Genomic DNA, 27,585 nt, shown 5'->3' with positions numbered 1-27,585 from the left:
CTGGCTATCTTTAAAATTTTTGAAGGTAAGGTTGAACCACATACTAGGCTTCTTGAGCTTCTTTCTTATTCAAATCATAGCCATCTCTTGGTTAACAGTAAGAACCTGAATATATTCCTTTTTAATGGATAAATATGCCAGAGAAATGGGTAATGTTTTTTATATTGTCACTTACTTGTGTTTGTTTATGCTCAGGGTTGTTTTCTTTAGATCATTTTATATTCAGGCAGACTCCTCAGCCACCCTCATAATGTATCAATTTCCAATTAACAAGAAGAGGTTGACACATGTAAGAATTCGGATGTCATAAAATTTTTGAATACACCACTGTAACACCAACAATTATCACAGAGAGTAATTGCTCTCCTCCAAGCCAAGCCTAGCTTTCTTCAATTTCAGTAACAGGTTTTGCAGTAATCTATATTGGATATTTATGCCTGGATAAGACAAATAAAGCCACTACCAATCCCAGCAGACCTGCTAAACACTACAGAGCTCTGCGTTACTTAAAAGTAATTTTTGATTTATAAGCATTACTTATTTCACTTCAAGGTTTTCTCAAATAGGTCTTCTTTCAGATAAGAGTTCAGCAACGTCTGGTATTGAGGATCTAATGGTAATCTCAAGAACGTTACTTCCATTACAGGAAGAAAGACTGAATTATCAATTTATTGTACTTCTAAATAATTAATTTGCCTCCAAGGCCCCTTAATAAACTGATCACTGGATGTAGCACAAGTGGACGTAACAGCACTGTGAAAGGTCTTGAGGCTATGGATAACTTCCATGTCATTACTCTCCCTAGATGAATCACACCATTCAAATGAAGTTGCCGAATTTTTTGGTGGTAATGAGGCCAGGGTCTGACACTTACAAATGCATTTCTGATGTCTGTTTTGTATGAGATGTCTCCTCTGCGACCTCCGAATCACTTAAACCTTGTTTAAAAAAAAAGCCTAGGAAAGAGATATTTAAGTGTTTCCAGGCCTATCACTTGGCAGCATTCACAAACTTCATGCTCTTTAAAAGTTCTCAAGAGGAGATTACCCAGCTCTGCACTTCTTTTTATGTACAAAATACTGCTGTGTTGCTTGTGCCAATCACAACATGCTAAGACTGGGTAAAAACTGGATGAAAAATGCGATGTAATTTTGGATCACATTGATTTTACTTTCAGTTCATTTCTTTCATCCATTGACTTCTTACAAATATTCTACACATTGAATTTTAAATGTGCATGTTTACCAATTAAGCCACGAATACATGCAGGTTCACCTAATAAGAGAACAGAAGCAATATTGTGTGATTTATTCTGCTGATCACAACCAACTATTTAGCCCAAAAAACTGCTGCTAAAATGATCTCTCTAGATGGCACATCTATGTGTTATCCTTATACATTCATTTTTCTATCAGCTCCAATTTTCACTGCACGAGATTAACACCTGCAAGACTTTATCCAACTTAACCATTCTCTACTGTTGGATCTCTTTGTCTGCTGTACTTCAGTGGCAACACATGCCCTAAGGCCATCTGTCCATTTTTCTCCCAATTTCTTATGAAGCTTTGAAGGGCACATTGAGTGCCTTTTCGGAGCTGTTCCAAAATCTGAAAGAACACCTTCAGCTGAGTTCAAGCTCAGCTTTAGTGTTGTGGACTTTAAAGCTCTACATGCCTTCAAACCATTGCAAGCAGCGGGTACAGGTACAATAATCTAAAAATAATTTGCTAATCAGTACAGAAATGCGGTGTACCTCTGCAAGTCCTAAGAAACTTCTTAAGTTTGGTTGGTCTCTTCCTCAATAGCACAACATGATGTTTCCTCCTATGTTTCTAATGAGCAAGAAGCTGTGATGAATGGCATGGGGATAGAAGACAACTAGTAAAACGCTTCTAGGTAATGTGGAAAGATGTATTTGCTTAAGTCCATATATACAGAAAATATGTTGCAAGAATTTGTTTAAACAGTTCTGAGGAGTTTAATGCATTCATAATCACCAAAAGATATACTGTGCTTCAGCTACTAGCTGCCTTCCGAAGTCCAGCTCTCAGTGTCCCTTGCTTTAGCCAAAGAGTGTCTTACAGAACAAGACTCTACTAAAATAGAGACTTTTACAGAACAGTTTCTTTGATGTATAGGCAAACTCAGAGACCAGTTCCTTTCCGGGCTAGACCCTGACATAAGGAATGCACAGTACAATGTAGTTTTGAAAGGACTGAATTCAGTAAAACAACTTATTTGAGAACAAGGCCATGCCTCACTCCTTGAAGGCTATTCCCATGCTATATTTTCTTTGTCAACTGTTTTGTCTGCTCGAAGGAAAAATAAGACAGGATTTGGGCAATAATAGGGAATGTATTCTCTTTTAAAAATCATAGGCTATTTTATCAGAACTGCAAAAATGACAGGCAGACAAAAGTAATATCCTGATCCTGTCTGTGTGTAAAGAATGGAAAATTCTAGGCTGAAACATGGACATTGTTGAGAATGGTTGGTGTTCAAGCAAGAACAGGAGTCTCAGAATGGGAAATGCCACACAGCTCTCTGTTAATGACACAAACCTGTCACTAGCTCTGATGACAGGGGAGCTGGAGAATATGAGCAAGAGCTGCAGAGGTGCCCCTGGGGACTGACAGTCAGAGGGCCGTTCCCCTGTTGCATGCCCTGTTCCCACCAGCTACCACAAGTAGCTGGGTTAACATGGGGTGCTCCTATTTGGAAGCTATTTTCCTCGTCCACCTGTGCACACATGATATGCAGCAGTGAACCCCCATCATTTTCAGATCCTCTACCTGCCCCACGTTTGCATCCAAAAAGCAACTGTGTCAGGGGAGAATGTTCAAAGGCATCAGTAAGACCCTCAGCATTGTCTCTTCTCCAGTCTATGTGTCCATGGTTTGTTACAACAAGAGTGTGGGCTACTGGTTCTCTGTGAAATTAGAATTCTCAAAAAAAGCCTCCATGAGTACTAGGCAGTAAAAGAATACATTTAATTGAAATTTGCAGTACATTTTACTGAGATATTTTTTTCAGAAGTCAAAATACAATAAAGACCCTGCCATGGGCATTATTGGATAACACAAAGAAAACCCAAGTCAATACAATTCTCAATTTTCTCTAGGATCTCCAACCTTGAAGAGTCAGATCTTCAAGGCCTTGGATCTTGCTAAGGCTCATAAAATAAGTGAGCAGATTTTCACAAAGGAAGCAAAAGAGCAGAGGGGTGGAAAGTCGGGTGGGAGCAGCAAGATAATGAGAATCCCTGACTATCTGATCTTTTGGCCAGAAAAAATTCATTTAAATCTCTTGAAATCCCTTCATGCTCTAGGAGAATTCTTAAAAGTTCCTGAAAAAAAACCAACAAAAAAAGAGAAGATGGAAATATTTTTGCCGGTTAAGAATATGTATTTTACTATAATATAAATACATTTTACATAATCTTCAAATACCATGGGAAAATACCATGTTAGATATGAATTCTATCATATAGCTTTGGAATATTGCTAATTTAAGATTTTTTACTGTGATATGATATATTATGCTAGACATCTGTCAGTCACTATGAACACAACTAAATGATAGCCTATGTTAAAAAATATAGTATGATGGGCTTAGCAACACTCAAAAGTATAATGGGAAAGTTTTAACAGGGAATGCAAAGAGGGTAGAGGTATCTAGCAGAGTTTCAGAACCAAACTTTTTTCAATTTGACAGAGATTTATTTGACATTTTATTTAGAGGTTGTAATAATCAGGATAAAGACAACACTCAGGATAAAGACAAACACTCTTCAGCTTGGAGAGAAAGACATTACTGTGGGATCTCTCCATCTTTTAGCTGTTATATTTGGCTTATATTTAGCATGCAAGTTGTTAGCTCAGACAGTTTTTAAAAGATGTGCAAGAGGCAATATAAATATGCTTTGCTCTTAATTGAAAATGTGAAAGACTGTAAAACATTTAGATGTCTAAAAATGCAAAAGATGGAACAAAAATAAATCCATTCATGTCCCATAATAGAAAAATGACCTCAAACCTCATGTGTAACTTTAAGTGTTCGTCAGGATGCCAAGTACAGTAGGACAGAGTGAACTACACATCATGGTTCGACAGATACATACCTGGAGGAAAAGTGGGGTTACATGTGCATCTCACCCATACCTCTCAAACTCTCCGGTGAATTTTATAGTTCACAGTAAGTATGCAAGTTGGTTTTTAGCCACTCCGCCCAAATGAAGTACGGGTGTTTCCAGGTGTACAGGTTTTTTAGTGACAGGTGGGTGTTTGTTTTTTTTTTTTTTTTGGGTGTGAAGTACAGGTTCGTTTGTATAACAAAGCAACCTGTTGTGTTTCACCATTTTTTTGTTGTGAAAACATGAGGTTTTGCAGGGGTTTAGAGACAAACCTATCAATTGCCACACAGTGCCTAGAAAGGATTTTGAATCACAGCAAACCTTTGATGAACCCGGACTGAATTTCGAGTTTGCAATAAAACCTGTGAGTTTCCAGTGGTTTCAGGTTCTGTTGTAATCATTATACAACATCTCTAACTACAAGTTGCCATGCAAAAACCTAATATAAGTAGGTTAAAAATCTGGAGGAAATTATGCCTATTTAAAGAGAAATTCAGCACTGGTGCCTTTATCCATTATTTTAAGTGCTTTTTAGGGTCCTACGCTCTGGAAGCACACAGACCTCCAGTGCTTTCTGAGACAGAGAACGAGGCCTTTATTATACACATACCTGGAGTCTGTATCTGGCGAGAAGATCCTGCTTCACAGCCCGCGGGTGTCAGAGTCATACAGCTGCACATAGACCTGTCTGAAAGGTCGGTTATTTAACACATGTAGAAATAATAGCACTAATGGCAATACCGTTTATTACAATTGCAATCCCGATCGACGAGACTTCACCGGCATACGTGCCAGGCAAGTGTTGCCAAAGAGAAGGGAGCAAAGAAAAAAGCCACAAACCTTGGCTCGAAGATACAGCCAGGCTGCTTGATGCACAATAGTAACGCAACGCTCGCCAGCCGATCTATAACGCGTTTCTAAAAGCAGGTACAAGCAGTAAATCCAAGCCGGGGCGGCTGGACTTTCCCCATGCAGACAGCGCCCGGGACCCAACGCCCCCCGGCCGTGCTCCCCGCCACGACCTCCCCACCCCGCCAGCTCAGCCCTTTCGCCCCTCTTTGCCTCCTCTTTCTCCTCCAGAGGCGGCAGGTTCCCTCCGGCCGGGGGTTTGCGAGCGGGAGTCTCGGAGAGCCGGCGGTAGCGGCTCCCGGGCAGCGCTGCGCCGAGCCGAGTCGAGAAGAGCCGGGCCGCGCTGAGCCAGGCTGTGCCGTGCCGGAGGGAGAGGAGAGAAGAGCGGAGCCGAGCCGTGCCGGGGAAAACTACGGAGCCGGGCAGTGCCGAGCCGTTCCGAGCCCAGGCGGTGCTGGCCCCGGCGCCTGCAGCAGGAGGCGCTGCCGGGCGCCGCTCCGCCCGCGCCGGGCTGCGGGCCGGAGTCCCACATTCCCCCTGCCAAGTGCCGGGGAGCGGGGGTTGGACGTGCGCGCTCGGCTCCTCCCTCCCTCCCCGCTCGCCCAGCAGCAAAGTAACTCCGGAGTACGAGGGGAGCCGGTGCTGCCGCCGCCGCCGCTGCTGCGTCCGTCGCGCCGCAGACGGCTGCCCCAGCGGGCGGCCCCGGGGCCAGCGGGCGCCCCTCGGCGCGGGGGTCTCCTGGCCAGGCGCCGGGGCGTGAGGGGCGGGCGAGGCGAGCTCCGCCCGCCGCCGCGGGCCGGGGCAGCCCCGGCCTCTTTGGGAAACTTCTCCGCAAGTCGGCATGGGCAGGGGGGCCGGCGCCGCCGCCTCGCTGCCGCTGCTGGCGGCGCTCGCCCTGTTGGCCGGCTGCTCGCCCGCCCTGCTCGGGGCGGCCCGGGCCCAGCTCTCCGCAGGTGAGTTGTCGCTCGGCGCCCAGGTGAGGGCAGGCGGCGCGGCCGGGTCGCGCCGCGCCCGGGGTGCCCGCCGGGGAAGGGTAGGGAAGAGAAGAGGGTCGCTGGGGATCGCGGGTGGCACTGCGCTGGGTCCCGGCTCCCACCCCCGAGGGGTGGCGGTGGGGCTGTAGAGGCTGCTGCCCATCACTCCCGCCCAGCCCCGCCGCTCCGTGGGGCGCGGTGCGGCGGGGAGGGCGACCGGCGCGGGGCTCGCAGGAGAGGGCAGGGCGCGGGCTTCGGGCGCCTCGCAAACTCCCCTTCCTGCTCTCCTCTCCTCGCCAGCCTCCCAGGTGGCGTCGGTGCTGGCGACGGGACCGGAGGCACGGCCGCTCCTTTCCCCGCTCAAACTTTTTCCGGCGTTTCCCTGCCCGGCGCGGGGGGCGCAGCCCGCGGGGCGCCCCGGCCGCTTCCCCGCCGAGCACCCGTTGCTCCGAGGCGTGGGGTGAGGAGGCACGGCCCGGGCTGCCGCCGGCTACCGGAATCTCCCCTCCTTCTTCCCCTCACCCTCAATTAAAAAATAAAAAAAAAGTGTTGGGTGAGAAAGGGAACGGAAGGCAGCATATGGGGCCGATGTCTGTTTTGTTTGAAAACCAAGAATTTCTCGCCCCTTCCTCCCCGCCCCTGCCACGGGGTTTTGCAGAATAAAAGCCCGCGGGGTCGGGCGGTGGGAGCTGCGGCCGGTGCGGCGGTGAGTTGTTGGCCCCGGGGGAGCCTGGGGCAGAGCCCGCGGCGGGGCTGGGGCTGGGGCTGGACGGGCGGGGAGGGGGCAGCACCGCCTGCGCTGTGCCGCGGCGATGCGGGCCGGGGGGGCTCGTGTGCCGGACCCCGAAACCCTCCCCTGCTGGAGTTTAATGAAGCGTCCTTCGTTTGCTTAGAGTGAAGCTGTAGCGTGCGCGTTTTTATTGTTTGCGGTGTGAAGTATTACGTGAAGGACTAACTGAAGTAGACTTCAGGCTCTTCTTTTTTTTTTTTTTTTTTCTTAATAGTACTTGCAATTTCATCGGGTGCATCTATTGGACAAGTTTTTGAAGCTTGTAGAATACTGATTTGAATACTGCCATTAATGAAAGTATCTGCACTCATGAGACTTGGAAGGATGGTTTTCATAAGGACTGATGTGTAGTTAGAAGGCTTTTCTTTTTTTTTCCCCCTCTTGTGCTCCTATAAATTAATTTTTAATCGAGACATTTGAGATGTGTCATCAATTAAGAAATGTGCTGAAGCAGTAAGAGAAATGGTGCTGAGCTGAACAGATTACATCCCTCCTATGTGGCTGCCTTTGGTGTGGATAATTTAATGTCTGCATATCAGAATTGTAAGATTACGTAAGCACCTACAAGCCTTTTACCAAAGGAAGGGAAGTGTACCATATATGCAGCTTGTATGTCATAGGAATAGTTGAAATAGAATATGCCCAAGCGTAACATCTTTTAATTCTAAACCATGCCGAAATCCGGTGATTTTGCCTTTGCTGTAACTCATCAGGCTAATGTTAATGCCAAAGGTAGCTCTTACGTAAAGATGTTTTTATGAGCTTGTTCACTGGCGTAAGAGTAGGAAGTTCTGATAACTTATATGGTCTGTGGTATTTTATTCTGAAAATGTGGCATGTAGCCCTTTTTAGAACTGCAAGTACAAGAAGCCAGGTTGGTACTGTGGGGTATGTGTTGGGTAAGCAGAGAAGAATGTTCAACATCCTTCTGACCAGAGTAGGTGAAGCTTGTCAAGGAGTTGCACAATTGTATCTAGGAAACATGAGGTGTGGGGTTTTTTTTGGTTTTTTTTGTGTTTGTTTTTTTTTTTTTAATAGCGTGTCAGCTGCTGGAGGCTTTGGTTTCCACTGCCAAGCATCAAAAATACTGATGTGTTGCACTGATCAGAGGTTTTATTAATAGCAGAGTTGCTCAGACTTTCTTGAAGGTTTGGAGAAGTAGATTTGTTAGTAGCTGGTGCTTTCAGTGTACTCAGTTTAAGGTTATGGTGTTCTGACTTTTATAAATCCATTCAGTATCCACGTGTAGAGCTATGCCCTTCTGAACACTTACTTTCAGTTAATCTTTGTTTGAAGGTTCTGAATTTAATAACCAGCACAAGCTTTGGTTTTGTTCCGTATTCTAAACCAGTCCCTGAAGTGTGTATGTGGTGTTTGTTTTTGTGTTTCTGTTGATGAGACATTTCCGTCTTGGTGTTAGTGGGTGCAGGACACAAAGGTTGGGGTTCATGTATCCATTCCAGCGAGGGTCTCTCTGTAGCGTGCAATGAGATGTTTCTGTGTTTGGTGCACACAGGAGCGTCTGTTTGCTTCATAGTCATGTCCTCTGTTAAACAGGAGTACTGTTTTACGAGCATCTTTCCCCCTCCTCATCTTAATGTAACAGCCTGAACTTCAGCTTCCTTTTTATTAGTATTCTTACTGTCTGAATTGTAAGAATTTAAAACTATTAATTTTTCCTTGCCATTACTGAAGCTATTAATTCAATCTAGACCTTTCACAAATCTCTATCTTTTGTAATTTGATTTTTGTTTTTGTTTTATGATGCTTTGTACTACTCCCGAGTGTGAATGTTGACCAGGTCCAGAATTCTTCATGAAAAATTCGATGTGTTTATTAAGAATCTAATCAAATTACAGTGTATGAATTTCTTGAAAGTTGGCCTTCAGGAGCATTTGTGTGATGGTTGTTATCTGTTCTTCCTTGTAACATGTTCCATGAAAGCAAATGAGAAGGCAAGAGGAGGAATAGCAGCAAGCTAGGAAAAGGAACAAGATACATCTTGTAATTGCTTGCTGTCTTAAAAATTGTGTTTGTATATCTCCACCCCCTTTTCATGCAGTTGAAACACTGTATCTTTTGTATTTCCCCACAGATCTCAAAACAAACAAACAAAAACGCCAAGCATCTTCTCTCTGCACCCCACCCCCCCCGAGCTATAATCCACAGCGTAATGTTTTCTGGTCTCTGTAGATTGTTTCTTTACACTGCTGCTTTCCATGACCCTTCAACTTGAGTGCGTGCCTGTCAGAATCTAGGCCAAAATGTTTTGGCAGCGCATTCTCTGTTAAAGTCTGGCTATTCCTTATATAGCACCTCCTTTCATCTGCAACTCCTACAGTTTGATAAAGAACAAGTTCAGCTTGTTTCCACAACTTGATCACTTTGAACTTATATTTTTTGAATATTATTTTTAGTAATTTGCATGTTTTCAAATTTTAGGAAAAAAAAATCAATTTTTTTTTTAAGAACACTGCCGACTTGTCAGCTAGCTGATGGAAATATGCATTGCGCTGCCTCTGACGCGGTCTGTGCAAGTGTGTGGTTTTTTGATACTAAATGAAAGATAAGAGGATAGAAATTCTAGAAATGTGTCAGCTTACCTTAAGTTATTTAAGTGTGGTATTTCAGACTGTAGGGATAGTTGAGCATAAAAAGGAGGACTGTATGTTTTGCAAGTTCATGTCCTTTATTAGAGTTGTTGTTCCTCAGACTTTCTTATTCCGAGTAGATACGGTGTCACGAATGAACAGGGAAGAGCACATATTTCTGGATTAATCTTTTTTTTTTTTTTTTTTTTCCCTGATAAAATAGGTATGGGCTGTCTTTGAGAAAGAATCTAGCTGAAAAATGGGATATTATAAAGTAGAAGATATTTGTTTTATAAGGATTTTGTAATTAAATGTACTTACAGAGAAATATATGAAAATCATAATAAGCATATATTTTTTTTTCTTAATTTGTAATCCTGTAGTAGAAGAAATTAAGGTCCTTTTGAAAATGTTTTAAAATACTTTTAAGTAATTAGAACAGCAGAAGTTGCGTCAGTCGTATTTTAGTTGGGAAAGTCCATTTGTAGCCACTTGCTAGGAAGGTACCATTCCATATCTCTTTTTCATCCTTTATCAGTCTTCTCTTTCTTTTCCAGTTCTACTACCTTGCTTGAGGTATCCAAGTGACAGCTAACTGATAGATTTATATAGTGTTTATAATAATGATGATTTCTGTTCTGTTTCCTATGCGTGGTGTGATCATTTCCTGCCACTTGCTTTGCTGCTTTGACCATTTGTCCTGCTTCTGGTTGTGAGCTGACACTTTTATAAAACTATCTATTTCGTTCCTGAAGGGTTGAGATCTTGTGATTAAATGATTGTCTGTGGGGTGGCTGTGTCAGTGAGCAGCAGGACCCATGGAGAGGGGAGAGTCTTTAATCAGTCTTTTTTTTTTTTTTTTTCCAATTAGGGTGTGGTACTTTTAAGCAATGCTCTTGAAGGACCTGTGACCTTGTGTTGCACGTCTGGGAGAATTACCCTGTTTAATGCTTACCACTGCAGTTTGTTTCCTCTTTTTGAAATGCTGTTGACACAAGTGAGTTAAAAAGAGTTTATCCTCTTACATGTAAAGGTTGGTAATATATAGATTAACATGCAGAGGTGTGCAACACTGCTATAGTTGCTTCTTCCTCTGGAGCCTATGGTGTCTGTGTATGACCTCTTTAACTGGAAGACCTTTAGGTCATCTTACCTCTCAGGAGTTGGATAAGTCACTAAATGTCAGCTTTGCTTTACATTAGCATCTATTTTGGTGAAATCCCTGCTCTAGCTTTTGCAACACGGATCCTGTTGAATGTGCAGTAGGAAGCTTCCGAAACTATTACTTTTGCAACACGGTCCTGTTGAATGTGTAGTAGGAAGCTTCCAAAACTATTGCTTTAGTCCTGATAACTTAGTCAGTCAGGACACACCTCATGTTTTCATGTGCTGATGGGATCCTATCTGTCATAGTTTATTATTGTCATGGAAAAACGCCTTTGTAGTGCTGCTCCCAGAAGTGTGCACTCAGATTTGGAGCGTCAGTTACAATCTGTTGACGCCATTAAGCCAATTTAAGTTACCGCTGCCACGGAGAGGGGCTTTTCCATCACTTGAATGGCTCTTGGGCGTTTGTGCAAGATCTGGCTGCCATGTGGTGGGTTGGTTTAGCTTTATGTGAATCTTCTTGGAGGAAAGATGGGGCTTGGGATTAGTTTCCTTTTAATCAGTGAGTACAGCTGATTTGAAGATATGTGACCACATAAATTTGGTGTAATAGGATGCTGAGGGCTGGTGGTGGGACGGCCTGGTTTGATAATAAGCTGTAATTACAGCACAGCTCAGGCAAGGTGAACCTGCGCTGTTTTGAGTCGTGTTGGCTCCACACTCCGCTGGCTGTGCAGCTCTTCCTTCACCTGAGGAGTGCCCAGAGGAGGCGGGAGGGCTGGGAAGAGGAGCCCGGTGCCCCCTCTGAAGCTGGAGGGGTCAGGCTGGGTGAAGGCGGTTGAGGCTGCGTTCTGGCTGACTGCACACAGAGCGATGACACGGTGCTGGCGTCTCTCTGCCTGACATGCATCTTTGAGCAAGCTGGGCTTAACTGTGTTCTTTCATTATAACAGATAGCTAAGGCGTTTATTATATAAATGTATAAACAAGAAGTAGCCTATTAATGGGACTTAGTAGAGAGCAGTTGTGATGGCAAGCAGCAGAGGGCTTGGAGGAGGTGACACCTAGATACCAGGCTAAAATTAGAGGATGTTGTGACACCCATTTTGGGGTGCAGCAGGAACCGGTTTCACCTTTTTCCCCATGTGATCTGTCCTTCCCTCTCCCGTGGAGTGTTCAAATAGGATTGCCCATGAGCCTTGTGGATGTGAGTAGGAAAAATGGCCATGGTTTCTAAAGGCCGTGGTGAGCCAGCTGAGGAGAATGGTAAATGGCATCCGCAACAATTTTGTAGCATCTGGCCGAGCATAAGGTCCTGCTGCACCTGATTTTGTAGGTCAGAAAGGCCATTACCTTGTGCTGCTTCCTGATAAACCTTGACTGCAAGTGATTTTAAACTACATAGTTTAAAACTATGTGAACTACCTAGTTTGAAGTCACCTATAGCACATGCTTACCATGTAGTTTAAAGTCACAGTCTACTTTTACCAGGAAGCTATGTAGTTGAAAGTCATGTTTGCATTTTCTAGAAGTTTTATAAATATTGGAAGCTAACAGAAACCTACTGAAATCTTTTCCTAAACAAGAAGTTATTAGTGTTTATGTCAACTCAATGCTGTGTTTAAACAAAGTAACAAACAAGGAAAAAAGCCACACGCTGCCGCAGCCCCCAAAACATTGAATATGACAAAAGAATATCTGCTTGTTGTAGGGTTTTTGGTATGTACATGCACGCATACCCTCAGACTTGAAAAGCAGATGTTGGTGGCATGTGAAACTATTTTCAATATTTTTTTCTTCTGAATGTTGAGCTGCTCGATAACCATTAAAATTGTGGAAATAAACTTAGAATTATTGATTGTAAAGAATACTTATAATGAATACTCAACTTAAAGAGCTTCTTTAAGTTGACTTAGTATCTGATACATTTATCTGTAATTAAGCCACATTTGTCCATTGAAAGGGAAAAGTTAAGTATTGATCAGTGAATTTGAAACAACAGAAGTTTTTAGGTTTGTTTTTTGTTACTGAAATTTAATTTCCATGAAAGTTGGAGTTTCTATTAACAAATCTGTACATGTATTTCAGTTAGGAACCATTTATTTGTTGATCTAACCTGGTCTTTTTTGTGGTTGCAGTCACGGTCAAATCTTGGCCTTGACAGCCTTTGCACTGTTTTATTTTAAACAGTCTAAAAATATTCAGCAGGATCTAATATATTACCTAGTATGAAAACAATGAGCTAATGGCACAGCACTGCGATATGTTTTATTTGAAGGACTGCAGATGAAAAGTTCTGTGAAGCTGTTAATCAAGATAATTTCTGTTGTTGATAGATAAAATGGTTGTAGAATGGAGGTTTCTGAACGGAGTGCCATGAGGGGGAATGTGTCCTTAAAGCACTGGGTAGATGTTTAGGAGTTTAAGTCAATGAATTTATTGAAACATCTGTAATATGTAGTATGTGTTCTGGCTTAAGAATATAGCATATGGCAGCAAGATATGCTACAGAGTAATAACATGACACATAAATGATACACTAGTCTCTGGTTAACAATGTCTGAGACTTCATAGACAGGAGAGAAAAGTGCTTGCCACTGCCAAAAAGAAGAGGGGAGGCTCCCCAAAATCACAGTGGACATTACAGCAATAGGACAACTTGTACTGGTATCTTTGAATCACTTCCTCAAGCAGAAGAAGCCATAATGGTAAACTTATGTTCCTGTAGGTTTAAAACTTGGTACTGCATTAGGATTATTTGCTGGCATAGCTTTATTTGCTGCTAGGTTTGTTTCGGTTGTTTTTCCCAAATTACCCAATGGTAGGTGTACAAACAAACAAAAAAACCTAGTTTGACTGTGGATCAGGTCTAAAAGAGATTCTCTGGCCTAATAGTCCAGAGGGGAGAAAAAAAAAATATTTTCCATAAGCGTGAATTAACTTTAACATGTAAGAACTTGTTTTAAGCTGGAAGGTGCTGTGCATGGGCTTGTCAGGCATTTGTTCTTTTTAAGAAGATTGTATGTATATGGAGTTGGCTGATATTCACAGTAATGCCATGAGTATATGCCTCAGTAAAAGATTTGAGAGACTTGACTTCTTGAGGATTGGTGCTGTGAAAAGTTGAAATTATTTGCTTAGTACTATGGGTAAGATAAGGTTATTTTTGTTAGCCAGTGTATGAAAGACTGGACCCTTCAGTTTGCCAGAAGAAACTAATTTACTTCTGCTACCATTTACAAAAAACATGTGATTATATTTATTAATTGAGTAGCAAAAGAAACCATTTCTCAACTACCATGTCATGAACTTAATTCTGCTGACTTACGAGACACAGTTGTATACTTCAAACCAGCTTCTGCTGCAATTAAATTATGGTATGTTCATTCTAATTATTACACACTGGGTATTCAATTTATTCTGAAGTAGAGTTGTATGTTTTCTTTTGTGTGTAAACACTTGTTCTGTAACAGTAAAAATGACTGATGAATATTAACCAGAAGAGAAATATGTTATGAAGAACAATCATGGCTGTAGTTCAAATGAATTCAAAACAGCTCAGAATGAAAATTTCGACTGGATGGCTGACTTCTTGAACTACCGTGGGTTTTTTTGTTTGTTTGTTTGTTTCCAAACACTGGCCGTGTTTATTTGTGAATCCTATAGTGTGATTTAGAATACCTTTTGCTTTTTGAATTATTTAAGGATTTAAGTAATAAAGAAAAAAGTGTATTGAAGCTCTAAAACTTTAGGCCACTTTTGTCGTCTTCACTGCAGTGAAAAATTAAAATTTTAAAATGTGGTGGAAACTCATCCTGTAGCTATTAATTAGAAAAAATGCTCTGGTTTGATATTTTATCACTTCATTGTATCATCTCTGTGTGGTATTAGACTGGAGTAAGATCAAAATGGGGAGTATGAGTTGTCGTGGTTCTTCCAGTGTTGTTCTGTTTGCCTCTTCTTTGAAAATGTGAAAAGACTTAACCAGCCCTGAGAGCACTGAAGAAATTTGGGTGAGTTCATGACTTCAAACAGCAGAGATAAGTTCTCAGTGCTGACTGCTGTCACGGTACTTAAAATGCTTTAAAGGGACAATTTCTTAAAACTTAGTAATCTGAAATAGCAAAGGGAGTTTTATATTTTGCTCAACATCTGATTCCTTTGAAGAAATGCTTTTTTGTATTTGTAGAAGACATTTCTTCAGGTATCTCTCACATTAGTATGCTGAAATCTGAGTACTACATATGTTTTAAGTAGACAATACACCAAAACTTTGCTGTATTAACTTTTCAGTGCTTTTTGTCAGACATTGTACAGAGGAGATAAATGGTGTTGTCTTAAAAATAATATTAAATAAGTAAAAAAAAAAAAACCCAAACCAAACTCAGAACCACTCAACCTTCTCATAATTCCTTCCCCCATCCCTGAAAAAAGAAGTGGATTGTCAGATTTGCACTATTCTTGTCTTCCCCACCTCCTTTTTTTAATCTCCTCGGCTTTCCTTGTTTTTGCTAGAAGAGTTTTATGAGTTTTTATGTGGGGTTTCATGCCATGATTGAAGGGAGGCAAGGTATATGAGATGCCTTACTCAAGAACAGTTAAGCAGTACAGATGTCATCAGACTTCAGGAGATTTTTGTATGCCCCTTCATGTAACTACTTAAGTGTATCTCTTTGCTCACGTGACAGTGTTGTTTGGCGCATTCAATGTTTGGTTTTTCAGGCTAGAAAATTTCCTGTGAAAGAGGTTTTTCCTCTCTTTCACAACAGAAATGTAATAAAATGTACTCTTCAGTCCTTTCCTTATTCAATTCAGAAAAGCCAAACAAATATTCTTTTTGCAGTAAGTTTTTACTAGCAATCCATCCTGACCCAACTTGTGAAAATACTAAAAATTGCACGCTAATTCCACAGGCTTCAGCATATGAATGCTTTGTGTGTGTGGTCTTGTTTAGTGCAAAAGGTCTATTTATATTAAGTTTCTCACATTTCTAAATCTCTGTGGGGCTGGCTTTCCTTTTCCTTGCTAACTTTTATTTCAGATAGTATGATAAACTACCAACAATCCCCACGCCCAAGAAAACCCTTCATCTCCTTGCTATGTACATACATAAAGGTATAATCTACGTGCAGATGTAAGTGTAAAATAAGGACAGATTGTTTCCAGGTGAAAGCAAAACCTTTAGTGTGTAATGAGTTGGACTTCTGGATCAGTTGGAATGAAACTTGGTAATGTAAAGGGAGTATAATTTCTATGGTTAATGCAGACTAAATAGATGGGTGTCATTTCACAGAATGTAAAAATGTTGTGTTTTGTTTTTTTTTTCTGGCTGTGATGGCTGAAACCTGGAAGTGAACTTGTCAGTAAATCACTTTTTGTTTTTTAATTTTAAAGTTTATTTTTTAAAAAACCAATGCTATTAGTAGTTACTGAGCTTGGATGTTGTTAATAGCCAAGCTGTTTGGCTTACGTTTTTTCTTTGATAAAGTAAGTTTAATGCTTTGATTCATCCTGCATAAGTGGGAAGGTGTTGCATTCTTAGGTGGTGTGTTATTTTCAGTACGTACTTTTTTTTTTTTTTCCTTTCCTTTGAAATCTCTGTATGCTGATTTGGTTGAATACTACAGGGTAGGTTGACAGCTCCTCCTGAGTCACGTTTAAGGCATGAAGTGCTTCCAGGTCTGCAGTCCTTTCCAGGGCTGAGCAAGTTCCTCACTGTTTTGTGTCCTATGTCTGCTCAGCAGCAGTTAACTACCAGGCTCAGTTTATAGCTTGATTTAAGCACGTTGAAGCAGATACACTAAACAGCTTTTTTGGGGGTGGTGGTTGTTCCCTCTGGCTCACTTATCTGTATTTCTTTGAGTTTATACTCCAAATGTGCAATTCTTCTGGTGATTTATTGGTGTTTGTGTCCACTGTTGAACAGGGAGTTGTGTTAAGTGAGCAGCATTTGGGAAGGGCAAGATTATGCTCTTGTTTAGAGAGACTTCACAGATGTTCTTTATGAGCATTCAGAAGAGGGACGACTGTACATTACTTTCAATTTGACAGAAACCATGTATTTGAAAATCTTTGGTCTGAGCTTTATGGTCTACATAATGAGGCTGTGAGCCTGGAAGAGTAGCATTTGTGATTAATAATGACATTTGCAGACCCTAGGAATACTGAAATAATCTGTTGGATGGCTTTGCATAGTGATAGTATCCAGATGCTAACTATAAACATCTCTATTTGCTTAAGCATGGAAATGAAAACATGTGTTAGATAGTTTGTGTTTCAGGGAAAGGATTTTGACCATCCATGTCTTAAAACACATGTTCTTCACTTGTCACCTGAAAGCAACCTTAAGTAACTTACACGTCAGTCTTATTCTATGATGTTGAAGTTAAGAGAATTAGAAAAAAAAAAAATCTGTTTAATGGAAGTGAATGCATGATTAAAAAACAAGCAAACAAAAACCCCCCTGCACCTGGATGTGAAGTGCTTGCATTGTAAGCCTAAACCTAAAAAAACTTAGGGTACCAGGAACTGAAGCAAATGCCAAAGAAGATGCTCAAATTTAATAGGTTGATAGGGTAGGCTGGCTCTAGATGACACAGGAACAAGTGGATGAAGTTGGTAAATGCTTATTTATCTCCCAAATACGATAATAATTTGATTTACTTTTGAGGTACACTGCAGTACTGATGTTGATTACCTAATAGATAATTTAGTAAGGAAAAGCAACTCCTCTTTGTTTAGGGAGAAAATTTAGGTCCTGGGATCACAATTTTGTAAGAAAAACCCCCTTAAACCAGAAATATCCCAAATCCTCTTCTGTGTTCTTCCACATTACATCAGTTATTATCTTGTGGTTGAGGACTGAATCCTGAGATGGTGGCAGCCTTGTGGCTATGCAAATAAAACAAAAGGTTTGAAGAAGAAAGTGAAATACTAAAAAGTAGCAGAAGGGTCTGCAAATCCATTGTGAAAGTCTTGAAGTTTATGGGTTTCTTCAGTATGGTGCCATCAATGAGGAGGATGGCTTTACTCTCTCCGAGATGCAAAATGTGGACCAAGAATCAAAAGATGTTAAGCCTGTGTTTGTTACTCCTCGTCAGCTTTTGGCACTTTAGGAGTAACGTGGTTTATCATCATCTTGTTATACTGACAATTGTAAGTGTGTGGGTAGTAATAAGTAAAATTCCAAACCACTCCACTCATGCTGTATGTTGACTGTACTGCCAGATTAAACAGGACAGAAAAACAAACCAGTGTACTCGCCTGTGGGCTGAATACCTTCTTGCTTAAGACCTCACCTTCCAGGCTCCCAGTTGCACATCAGGGGGTTTTGGTAATTTCCTGGTAATTCTCCAGTTTCTTTCTTGCTTCTGCTCAGCCTTTGTTTGATTGGTGTGGGGTTTGTTAAACTCTAAGATCACTGTATCTTTATCTTCCAGTTTAGTATATTAAAAAGGCCTTGTCAAAGAGAAATCCTGGTAAAACTGGTTTCTGTTTACTTCCTAATCCTTTTTTGAGAAATTCTGCATCCAAGATGACTGTGTCTTGTTTGTGACAGCATCCTTCCTGCCCTTCTTTTATATTCTCTCTCACCTGCTTGTTTACTCTATCCCAACTATAGTAATCAAGCATCTGATTAAATTTACATTTCTTTGTGTAAGAATTAAAAAAGAGAAGGCAGTACGTGGCCTCAGTATTTAAAGAAAATGGGGCCTTCCTATGTAAAAGACTATTTTGGCTATGTTTAGGTCTAGAGAAATTGCTATTTCCTTATACTTTTGAGGTTCAGAACCTGATTGGAAAAAAAAAAGAAGGGCGGGGGATCAGACCTCAGAATTGCTCTCATCTTGTGGGAAGGGGAAAAAGTAGAGAAAATGTTACAACATTAAGAACATCAGAGTTGCACATATTGAAAATTTCCATCTAAATAAGTTATAATTAACAGAATTCGCCTTTAGCAGTGTGTGAGATAAACTACCAATGATTGTATCTTCTATGTAAATGCTCAGTAATTGATGTATAGCTCATAAATGGACCTAGTGGCTGTTTGAGGAATGTGTTTATACATGGTAAAATATATAAACACTTCTAGGTTCCCTGGAGTATTTTTGGTTTCTTTCATATATGATTGATCAGTTTACCTAAGAGAGTAGTTTGTTCTCAGACACTGTTTACAGATTCTGGCATGATGAAATGTTGTAATAGCAGGAGATGAAGTGCATGGGAAGAGAAGATATTCTTAATGGGGGACTGTAACCAGTGTTTGAAAACTGGCTAATGGATTACAGAAGATAGTAGCCTGGAAGACAGACAGCCATAAGGACCACATATGAAAATGCAAATGCACGGTAAAATTAAATTAAGTCAAAGCTTGGATAAATGTTCTGAAGTGTAATTCAGTTTGCTTTCCAAAAAGTTTTGAATGGAAGACTTGGAAAATCACTCACCTGGATAAGTAGGAAGGCTTCCTTTTTTAATTTAAGCTTGTAACTTGAATGGCTGTGAAGAGAAACATTTTCAAAAAATTTTTCCAAAGGTGAAATAGGGTTATGTTTGGGTAGGATTGTCTGCACGCTTAGCTGCGCTGCCTTTTTGCTCTTGAGCTTTTATGAGCTGCTGTGTCGAAGTTAGGAGGATCTTGGCAGTTTTATCTGTACATGAGTGACTATCAGGGCAATTCTGCTTTGCTGTGTCTTAGGAAGATGGTGGCTGTATCTACATTGATGAACAATTTGGTGCAATAGATGCTGGTGACTGAAATTGAGCGTTACAAAAAGTGAGGCTCTCAGAACCATTGCATGTGGTGTAGCCAGGCAGGGCGGCCTCAGACTAGGCGGTCTTTTCCTGTATGCCAAATGCCTCTGCTGTGGTGTGTTCCTGAGGATCTCACAGTACATGGTGTACTAACTCTGAACTGAGCTTCTCTGTGAAATGTTGGAGCACTTCAGGCGTGGAGCTTCTGGTTTGCGCTTCTCTGAATGTGCTGGTGTAGTTCGTGTGTATGAGACCTGGGCTGAGGCACAAACTAATGCTTGGTAAATGGAGGCGATCAGGGCATTCACTTTTTCCTGCTGTTTTGAACCATATTCCTAATACGGGTATAGCTAATTTAAAAACAATTAGGTAGGACACTACAATGGCTCCCCGCAAGTATACAAAAATCAATGGGACAAAAAATTGAAGATAAACATGCTCTGCAACAGTAGCAATGTTTTTGAAATAATGTCTCATGCCCATTTTAGAAGCATACATCTCTACGTGTTTTGGATTTAACCATTTGGCTAGCAGGTTTTTCAAGTGGTGAGCAAATACGAGATGAAGAATGATGATTTGGTGATGAAAAGTTGATTGTGATTTCAAGGCTGAGATGCAAACCTTGCAGGTAAAATTGAAAGCTTGTTTAGGTAGACAAATACCATATTCGTGCAATGTTCCGTATTCAGTGGGAAGAGCAAAAATACAGCCTCAAAGTGTTTGAGGCCAGTTATCATGCAGGCTGAAGATCTCTGGTTCTGTTTTCCTCTGAGATTCTGTTGCCCTTTGTGAGATTAATATTTGAGAGACCTGAAATACTTCAGCCTCATAATGTTCCTGTGAGGTCTGTCTGTACTACAACTCTCATTTTGCAGGAGGACTGCATGCTCAGAGACTTTACTGTTAATCAGAAAGTCTATGATAAGGCATACTTTAGCTTCTTAGTTTTAACTTATATCCTAGTTTATTACCTAGCTGTGGGGTTATCCCATCCTGAAACAGGCAAGTGACATTTTGTATGAAGCAAGGCTGCACAAAATTAAACCCCACTGAGAAAACTAGTCCTTAATAAGGCACACCTTATCAGTATGTTTGCAAGTGGTATTGATGGCAACAACATCTATTAACACCAGTAACACCTCCACCTGGCGATAGCACCCGTAACACCTACCATGATTTTGAGGGAAATTGTTGGTCAAATGGACCAAACGAGTTGTTTACCTGTGAAAATCTCTGAAAAGAGGCAGAGGAGGGAGATAGGAGACTTGTTGAGAAGAGTGAAGTAGAATATATTAAACTTGAAAGAGGAATATAAATCACAGGAAATTAGAATTAAAATAGGAATTGACCAGAGGAGGGGGAGCTGGGCGCTAAGGCCAGCAGATATGTCTGCCCCTATAGAGATTAATATCACACTATGTGTGAACACTCTGATCTGGAAATGAGATTGAAACAAGAATTGACCAGAACCGGGAGATGAACCATTGCACCTTCACAGAGGTGTCCACCCCCATGGAGATTAATATCACACAGAATAACGGAAATCTGTTTTGGAAAGAGGATAAACATGTGTTCTCCATACCAAGGGGATGATCTTATAGCACTTGCATAGTAAATAGTCTTGACTTTCTTTCAGAGACTAATGCTCTGGTTGTCAAATAAATTCTTCCAAGGCCATTTGAACATTTTACTTTAGCAGACTTAGCAACAAAACTACTGTTGAACATTTTATTAATGTTGCAAAGCAAATTGTGGCAAGTTCACTCTTCTCATATTTAATCTCCTTTCTTACACAGTGTGAATAATAAGCAGATCAGGTTTCTGTTTAAGCAATGAAGGATCGATGTCATTATTGACATATCAAACAGTTCTTTTTACTTCTGTCATTTCAACAGCTCCTGAAAGCATAGTTTCAGAAGTTAGATCTCCCTTGGGGAAGAGGAAGGTGCAAACTTGCCATAGTCTATGTTTATCCGTTAGTGAACTGTGTGATATATTTTTCTATTTAACACTTCAATGTTAAAACACAATCGTTTGTAAAGAAAAAAAGGTGTGTCCTTATGTTTAGTTTTCCTTAAACTTTATTCTAATTTATTAGGATCAATGTGTTCCTGTGACACTTTTCCTTAAATGCCTGCAGAAAAGGACTTTGAGCCAGCTCTTACTCAAAATAGTAGTATTATGGTTTATATTTGATGAATCAGGTTAGAAATACAGATCAGTTGAAAGACACTTAAAAAATTCCAAACTCTAAAGATTAGTTGCCCCTTTTTTTCTTCAAGTTCTTCTAGTGCTTTTTTTCACTGAAGAAGTCAGAGAATTATTAGTATATGAAATTAGTGATCTCGAAGTACAATTCCAGATGAGATATCTTTGATTGCACACTGGGGAAATCTGAAGATGAGGAAAAATTGTCAAATCCTCCACTACCCTCCCCCCCCGCCCCCCAATTTTTAACTGCAAAACTTTGCTTTTACTAGAAGTCTTGTGGATGTCAGCTCTCAAAGGTGTGCGTTTTAGTAGGCACTCAGAAGGAGAGCATAACCATAATTCATGTTGTAGTAACAATACTGATTCTACCACTTACTGCTGTGTTTTTCGTTTTCAGTGCCAGTTTTTTAATGGAGGGTGACCAGTGCTCCTAACTGTTTCTAATAGGGACTATCTGCTGTTGAAATGCCACAATTTACAAACTCATGACATCTCTTTATTCTGCTGTGGTAGTCATGATACATGGTATGTTCCTGCAAGCCAGAATAATTTGGGGCTGATCATTTAATTTTGAATGGAGTCATGAAGAGCATGTGGACCAAGAACATCAGTGCATGGGTCAATCTTGGCAGTAGAAATACCCATACCTGGCTGAGGGCTGGATAGTGGCTGAGTGGCAACTCTGCTGAAAAGAGATCTGGGATTGATACCTGGCTGTGTATGAGCCATTTTTGTTTGGTGGTGTGTTGTTTGTGTGGTTTTCTTGGTGTGTGGTGTTTTGTTTTTGTGGTTGGGTTTTTTTTGTGGTTTTTTTGGTGTTTATTTGGGGTCTTGTGCTCTTCCCATCTCTAGAAGGATGTGAGGAAACTGGAATGTTTTGAGAAGCTGATGAGGCTGAGAAGCTGAGATGGTTAAGGCCTAGATGGTGTGACCCTACAAGGGGCACCTGAAGAGAGCTGGGCTTGTTTGGTTTTAAGATGAAGATTAAGGGGATAATTTTTAACAGGAGCTTGCAAGAACTAGACGGGCAGTTAGGAATATGACAGAGCCAATCTCTTTTTGACTGCAGCAAACAACACAGCAACGGGTAATGGCCACAAATTGCAGTTTGCGAGGCTCGGATTGAGTGCTATGAAACATTGCTCATGTGGAGGAGGATGGTGGAGCAGAACAGACTGCTCCAGGGAATCCCTGTCCAGGGAGGCTTCCCACTCTCATCTAGACAGAGCCATAGCTGACGTTGTAGTGTTGATGATGGTTCTGCTTTGAAGGGGGTATTTGGCCTAGATGGCCTCCAGAGGTGCCTTACAAGCAACTCTGATTCTAGTAGAGCTGTAGTCTGCAGTGTCATGGGGTGTGGGAACAGGTTGATGCAGGTTGGAAATGTTCCAGCCTGGCAGAATAGCTGGTTGGTCTCTGCTCCAGAGGGACTTTTACATAACCTTCATAACCTTTGCTCCTTCTCTGAACAATTGGACTAGATTTTTTTAAAAATTTTTTTATTTTTTTAGTGATGCATTCCCACCTAGCCCAGTATCAAAGAACTTTCAGAAGTTTTCATTGCAGATGAGGAATGGGTTTGCAGAAATATGTGCGTTTCTTTTTCTTCTCTTCTTTCCCTCCCCCCGACTTCTCTAAAGCTGCAAATTGAGCAAGATTTCTGGTTCTTAATGCAGACTCATTCACATACTTAAGTTACACTGCAGGTCAGTCATGAAGACAGCTAAGGCTTGGAGTTGAACTGTTTGCCTCTGTTCTTTAGTAAGCGTAGCTCTGCTAGGAAGAGGATGTCTGCAAGTTCTTCCATATGATTTCTACTGTTCCACAAAAAAAGTGTCTCACAGTTGTATTCAGCAACACTTGTTGAGGTGAAACCCCTCATGCCTGTTTAACCCTTGGCTTTTTAAGGAGGTGGCCAGATGAGAAGTTGCCTTTCCAACAGGGAGAGCACCTGACATGAAGTTTTCTTCCTGGTACAGCAGTGTCCGTAGATCCCTTGTTCCATGTTGTCAGACCCAGCTTCTCTATTTGAGATGGCCTTTTTTCAAAGCATGGCTGAAGGTGATTTGTCCATATGTGTCAGTAAGGTCACATTCAAATTAAAAATGGATGTAAAAATGAAAAAAGAAGAGTTAAATCATGTTAACTCCTGTGTGGATTGCTTTCATTCAGTATTAAAATGATGTATTAAAATTCAGTTTAGTATAATTCACCTTAGGAATGGATTAGGGTAAATTGGATTAAAGTAGACTAATTCTGGAAAAAGAGGCTACACAAGCTTTTCAAAGTGAAATAAAGGGCTTCAAAGTTAATTCAGACTAATTGTCATTGTTCCAATGTTCCATCCTTGGGCACATATACTTGCTTTTAATCTTAGCAAAAGAGTGTTTATGATCAGCCCTTCCTTGCTCTGCTGGACATAAACCTAAAATCACTTGTTTTAATGTTGAGCCCCTGTTTCATCCTACTCTGGGAAGTCTCCAAAGGCCCCATTGAGACTTCTTCCTTGGTATATCAGGGAGGTGCATTTTTAATGTTATCCAACTGAGTTTCTTCCAAAGAAGAATTAACTCGGTATATTTTGCTTATTCATGCTGAGCTGTGTAGACTGAGTAGCTTTCAGGACAAGGCTGCTTTTCGGAGTATCAATAAGGAAATGCGTATGAAGGGGTGTCCCTAACAAAACAACGTCAATTAAAGGTATAGCATTAAGGTATGATCAGTAAGAGCACATTGTGTGTTTGTGCAGTGCTTTCATTGAGACTTGGTTGGTTTTAGCCTCAGAAACAACACAGAGAACTCAGGTCCCCAAGGAGTCTGGTGATCTGTTTTGGGGCAATTAAAAGAGTTGTTATCCTCGACTCTCTGCTCCAGTAAACCCCGACAGAGCTTGAAACTGAAATGTATATCATGGAGAAGTGTGTCCAGTCCTCTTTGGTGATGGTCACAGGTGATGTGCTGGGCTGAGACCTCCCCAGGTCCCACTTGCAGTTTCTGTGGGCATTTGCTCGGTGAAGGGGGGAGTTAACTCCTTCAGCCGCTTTAAACAAATCCAGCGGGAGATGGAGCGGTGAGCATGCTGTGTCGGCAGATTCTGAAAGGGATTAGTTTAAGTCTCCTTGAAACTCTGTGCTCTGAAGTTATTATAGGCAACCTTCTCATGGTTAAAAACCAAGAAACAAGCTGCTGTGTACGAGGAAAATATGTCCCTCTCCCAAACCCTCAAAACCAAACACAACCCACCCCTTCGTGTATGATACATTTGATGTGATGCATGCTAATATTTGGGAAACAAGCTTTCTTCCTATTGTGAACTTTTTGAGCTAATCTAGTCAGAATGTTTGGTATTTGGGAAAAGTAGTTTACCTGTTTATATTGGTTTTAATTTGTGATAGAGTGACTTTTTTTTTTTTTGTGAAGTTTGAATTTGAAACAGGAGCAGTTTCTGTTCAGAAGTGTAAGGTTTGTCCTTTTTTTCAAAACTTGAAATATTTTGTTCAAGAAAACTCCTTTCTTTGTGTTAACTTTATGCATTGAGTATGTCTTCATCTTGCTCCAGCTGCCTAGTGACTTAATTCACTAGTTCAGATAGAAGCTCATTACCCTTTTCTAAATGATATCGTAGCTAAGACTGCTAATTGCTTCACACGGCATTCTTTTTTTTTTTAGCAGAAGCATTCAGCTTTGAACTGTTCTATGATCCTGAAATCCTGCCCATTTACCAAAATGGTGAGCTGTTCGTACAGCAACCAAAGCTTTAGTCTTTCAGACAAGATCAGTACGAAATTTTGTAGCATACAGACAACTTACTGTAAATTCAGTGTGAAGTTTTAATATCTGAGTAAGTGATTTTTTGACTGGTTATTGTACTGCTTGATGTTTAAGTAGAAGATTAAGAGTTCTCTATGGCTCAGCTGGCACCAAATTCTTCGGCGATTTCTATGGACAAGATGCCCTCTGCCACGGGACACTCAGTACATGTAAAGATCACTCTTAATGTTGTTACGACTGCAATTAATATCTTATTTACCATATTTGAAGGAATAGCCTTTCATGTAAAATATAGTCAGTTCAGGGTTGCATTAGGCTAATCTTGAGACTTCCCTGACTGCGGAGTTTTGCTCCCACCTTTGTGTCCCCCATACGTATGATGTGCTGCCTTGCTTTGTCGCTCTCGGCGCTCTGTTCATCATTTGCGGAATCTGATACACACTCTGGTAAGCTCCACAGAGCTAGCAACCCGTTGTCATAAAAATATACTCTGAAGGCAAATATGTACATAGTCACAAATTGCTTTCTTTCAGAATTCTGCCTTGAAAAAGGAGCTTCAGCTGGTTTAGATTTGGGAAAAAAACCCTCGCAGTGGTTGCTGGTCACATCTCCCACTGAAGTGATAGTACAATTGACCCAATTGTGTTTCAGCTTTTTTCTTTTTTTTTTTTTTTTTTTTGTACAGTATAACACCCCTGATGACTACTTGCCTTTCAAAAATCCAGGAATAATGATAACCCAAATGCTTTTTAAATAGGAAAACAACAATATTAGTGAAAACAAAGAAAGACTGAGAAACCAACAAACAATGGAAGCACCAAAGCAAGGAGATTGTGTTTAGTAAGGTGGCTTTTTTTTTTTTCCTTTCCCTTCCCCCACTGATTTAAAAGAAGTTAGGCAGAGGTCAAATTCTGATCAGATATGTGACATAGTACTATAAGAGAGGGATTACCCCTCCCAACAAATCAAGACGGTTTTTGTGTTTGCATACAGGTTTGAATCCCGTCTTTAATACAGGCAATGTTACATCTTGTTGAACATACTTGAAACTTTTAGCGTTCACTGGGATTTCTGGGAAAATGCTTCAGCTGTACAGGATATTCTTGCTTATTCTTTTTAAATTGACTGTGCTTAGAAAAGGTAAGTGAACCCTGTTCAGAAAATACTTCAGGGCTGCCCAAAGCAATTAGCATAAACTTTGTGGTTTTCAGTTAAAACTTCTAATTCCCAAGAAAATCTATCCCATTTTTAGCTTACTATTTTGAATGAAAGGAAAATTCTCAAGCTTTCAAGACTGTGTTTGTAGAATAATTTTGAATATAGAGTGTAGGCTTCCAAGTCACTAGTGGAAACTGGTTTGTTTATAAGGATGTCAAAAGCAGTTAAATCTAAGTTCTCTGTGGTTTTGTGTATTGGAGAATGTTCTGTCTAGGATCCAGAGCTTCCCTTGGATTCTGTGGTGGTAATATATGCTTCTTGAATGAGTTGATTAACACTGCTGGCAGTTCAAGTAGAAAGAAAAACCTGAGGAGAAATTATGTTCAAGTGGGTAGCTACTTGCAATATGATACCAGTCTTTAAATTCCTAGAGCCAGATTAGTATGATCTGCTTTATTCTTACAAATACGGGCCTTGAGGCTTTCTTCATTGTCAAGTAAGTACATTGAAGTCACAGTTCACTGCGGAGCTGTATGTGTTATGGATATTACATACTTCTAGCTTGAACAAAGTGGGGTAAAAATGAGAAGTGTGAATATTTTGTTTTCAGGCTAGGTTGATGCAAGCTTCTAATATTCCAAGAGGCAATTTTATACAGCATTTGGCACTGTTAGATGAAAAACTAAAAAAAAATCTGCTGATATTCGGGAAGATTTATATTTCATTTCCCTCTTTGTTTCTAGGAACATCTTGGTTAAATGAGAAATATTTCAGGCATTGCCAAAGCAATGCTGCAAGATTGTTATACGTGTTATCACTGAAGCTATACCTGCTTCTTTCTGTAGCAATTTTGTGAATTAATCATGGTATTTTCCTTTTATGTGAGACAAGGACCATTTAAAAAGTCATCAGTAAAGTGCACGTATGTATCCTCATATCATTTTATTTTCTGCATATTTGATTATTAGTAAAAAGTAACCACACACACACTTTATTTTCTAATTCTTGAACACTCATTCCAATTGTGTTTGCTAATGCAAACAAAAAGGAAACCAGGAGAGAAAGTATGAGTAAACTGAAAGGGTTGCTTTTCATGCTGGCAAGTTGAAATAATTTTATTCAGGGGCTATGTTTCTGGGATAATCAACTGCAAGTTAGACTCTGTCATGTGGAGTCTTAATGTATGATTTTGAGCTGGTTTTATAGTACTTTTGGGGACTGGTGGGAGGGTCACTTACAGCCCAGCTG

This window comes from Caloenas nicobarica, chromosome 3 (genome assembly GCF_036013445.1).
Source record: "Caloenas nicobarica isolate bCalNic1 chromosome 3, bCalNic1.hap1, whole genome shotgun sequence".
NCBI lineage: Eukaryota > Metazoa > Chordata > Aves > Columbiformes > Columbidae > Caloenas > Caloenas nicobarica.
This window is presented reverse-complemented; position numbering follows the sequence as displayed.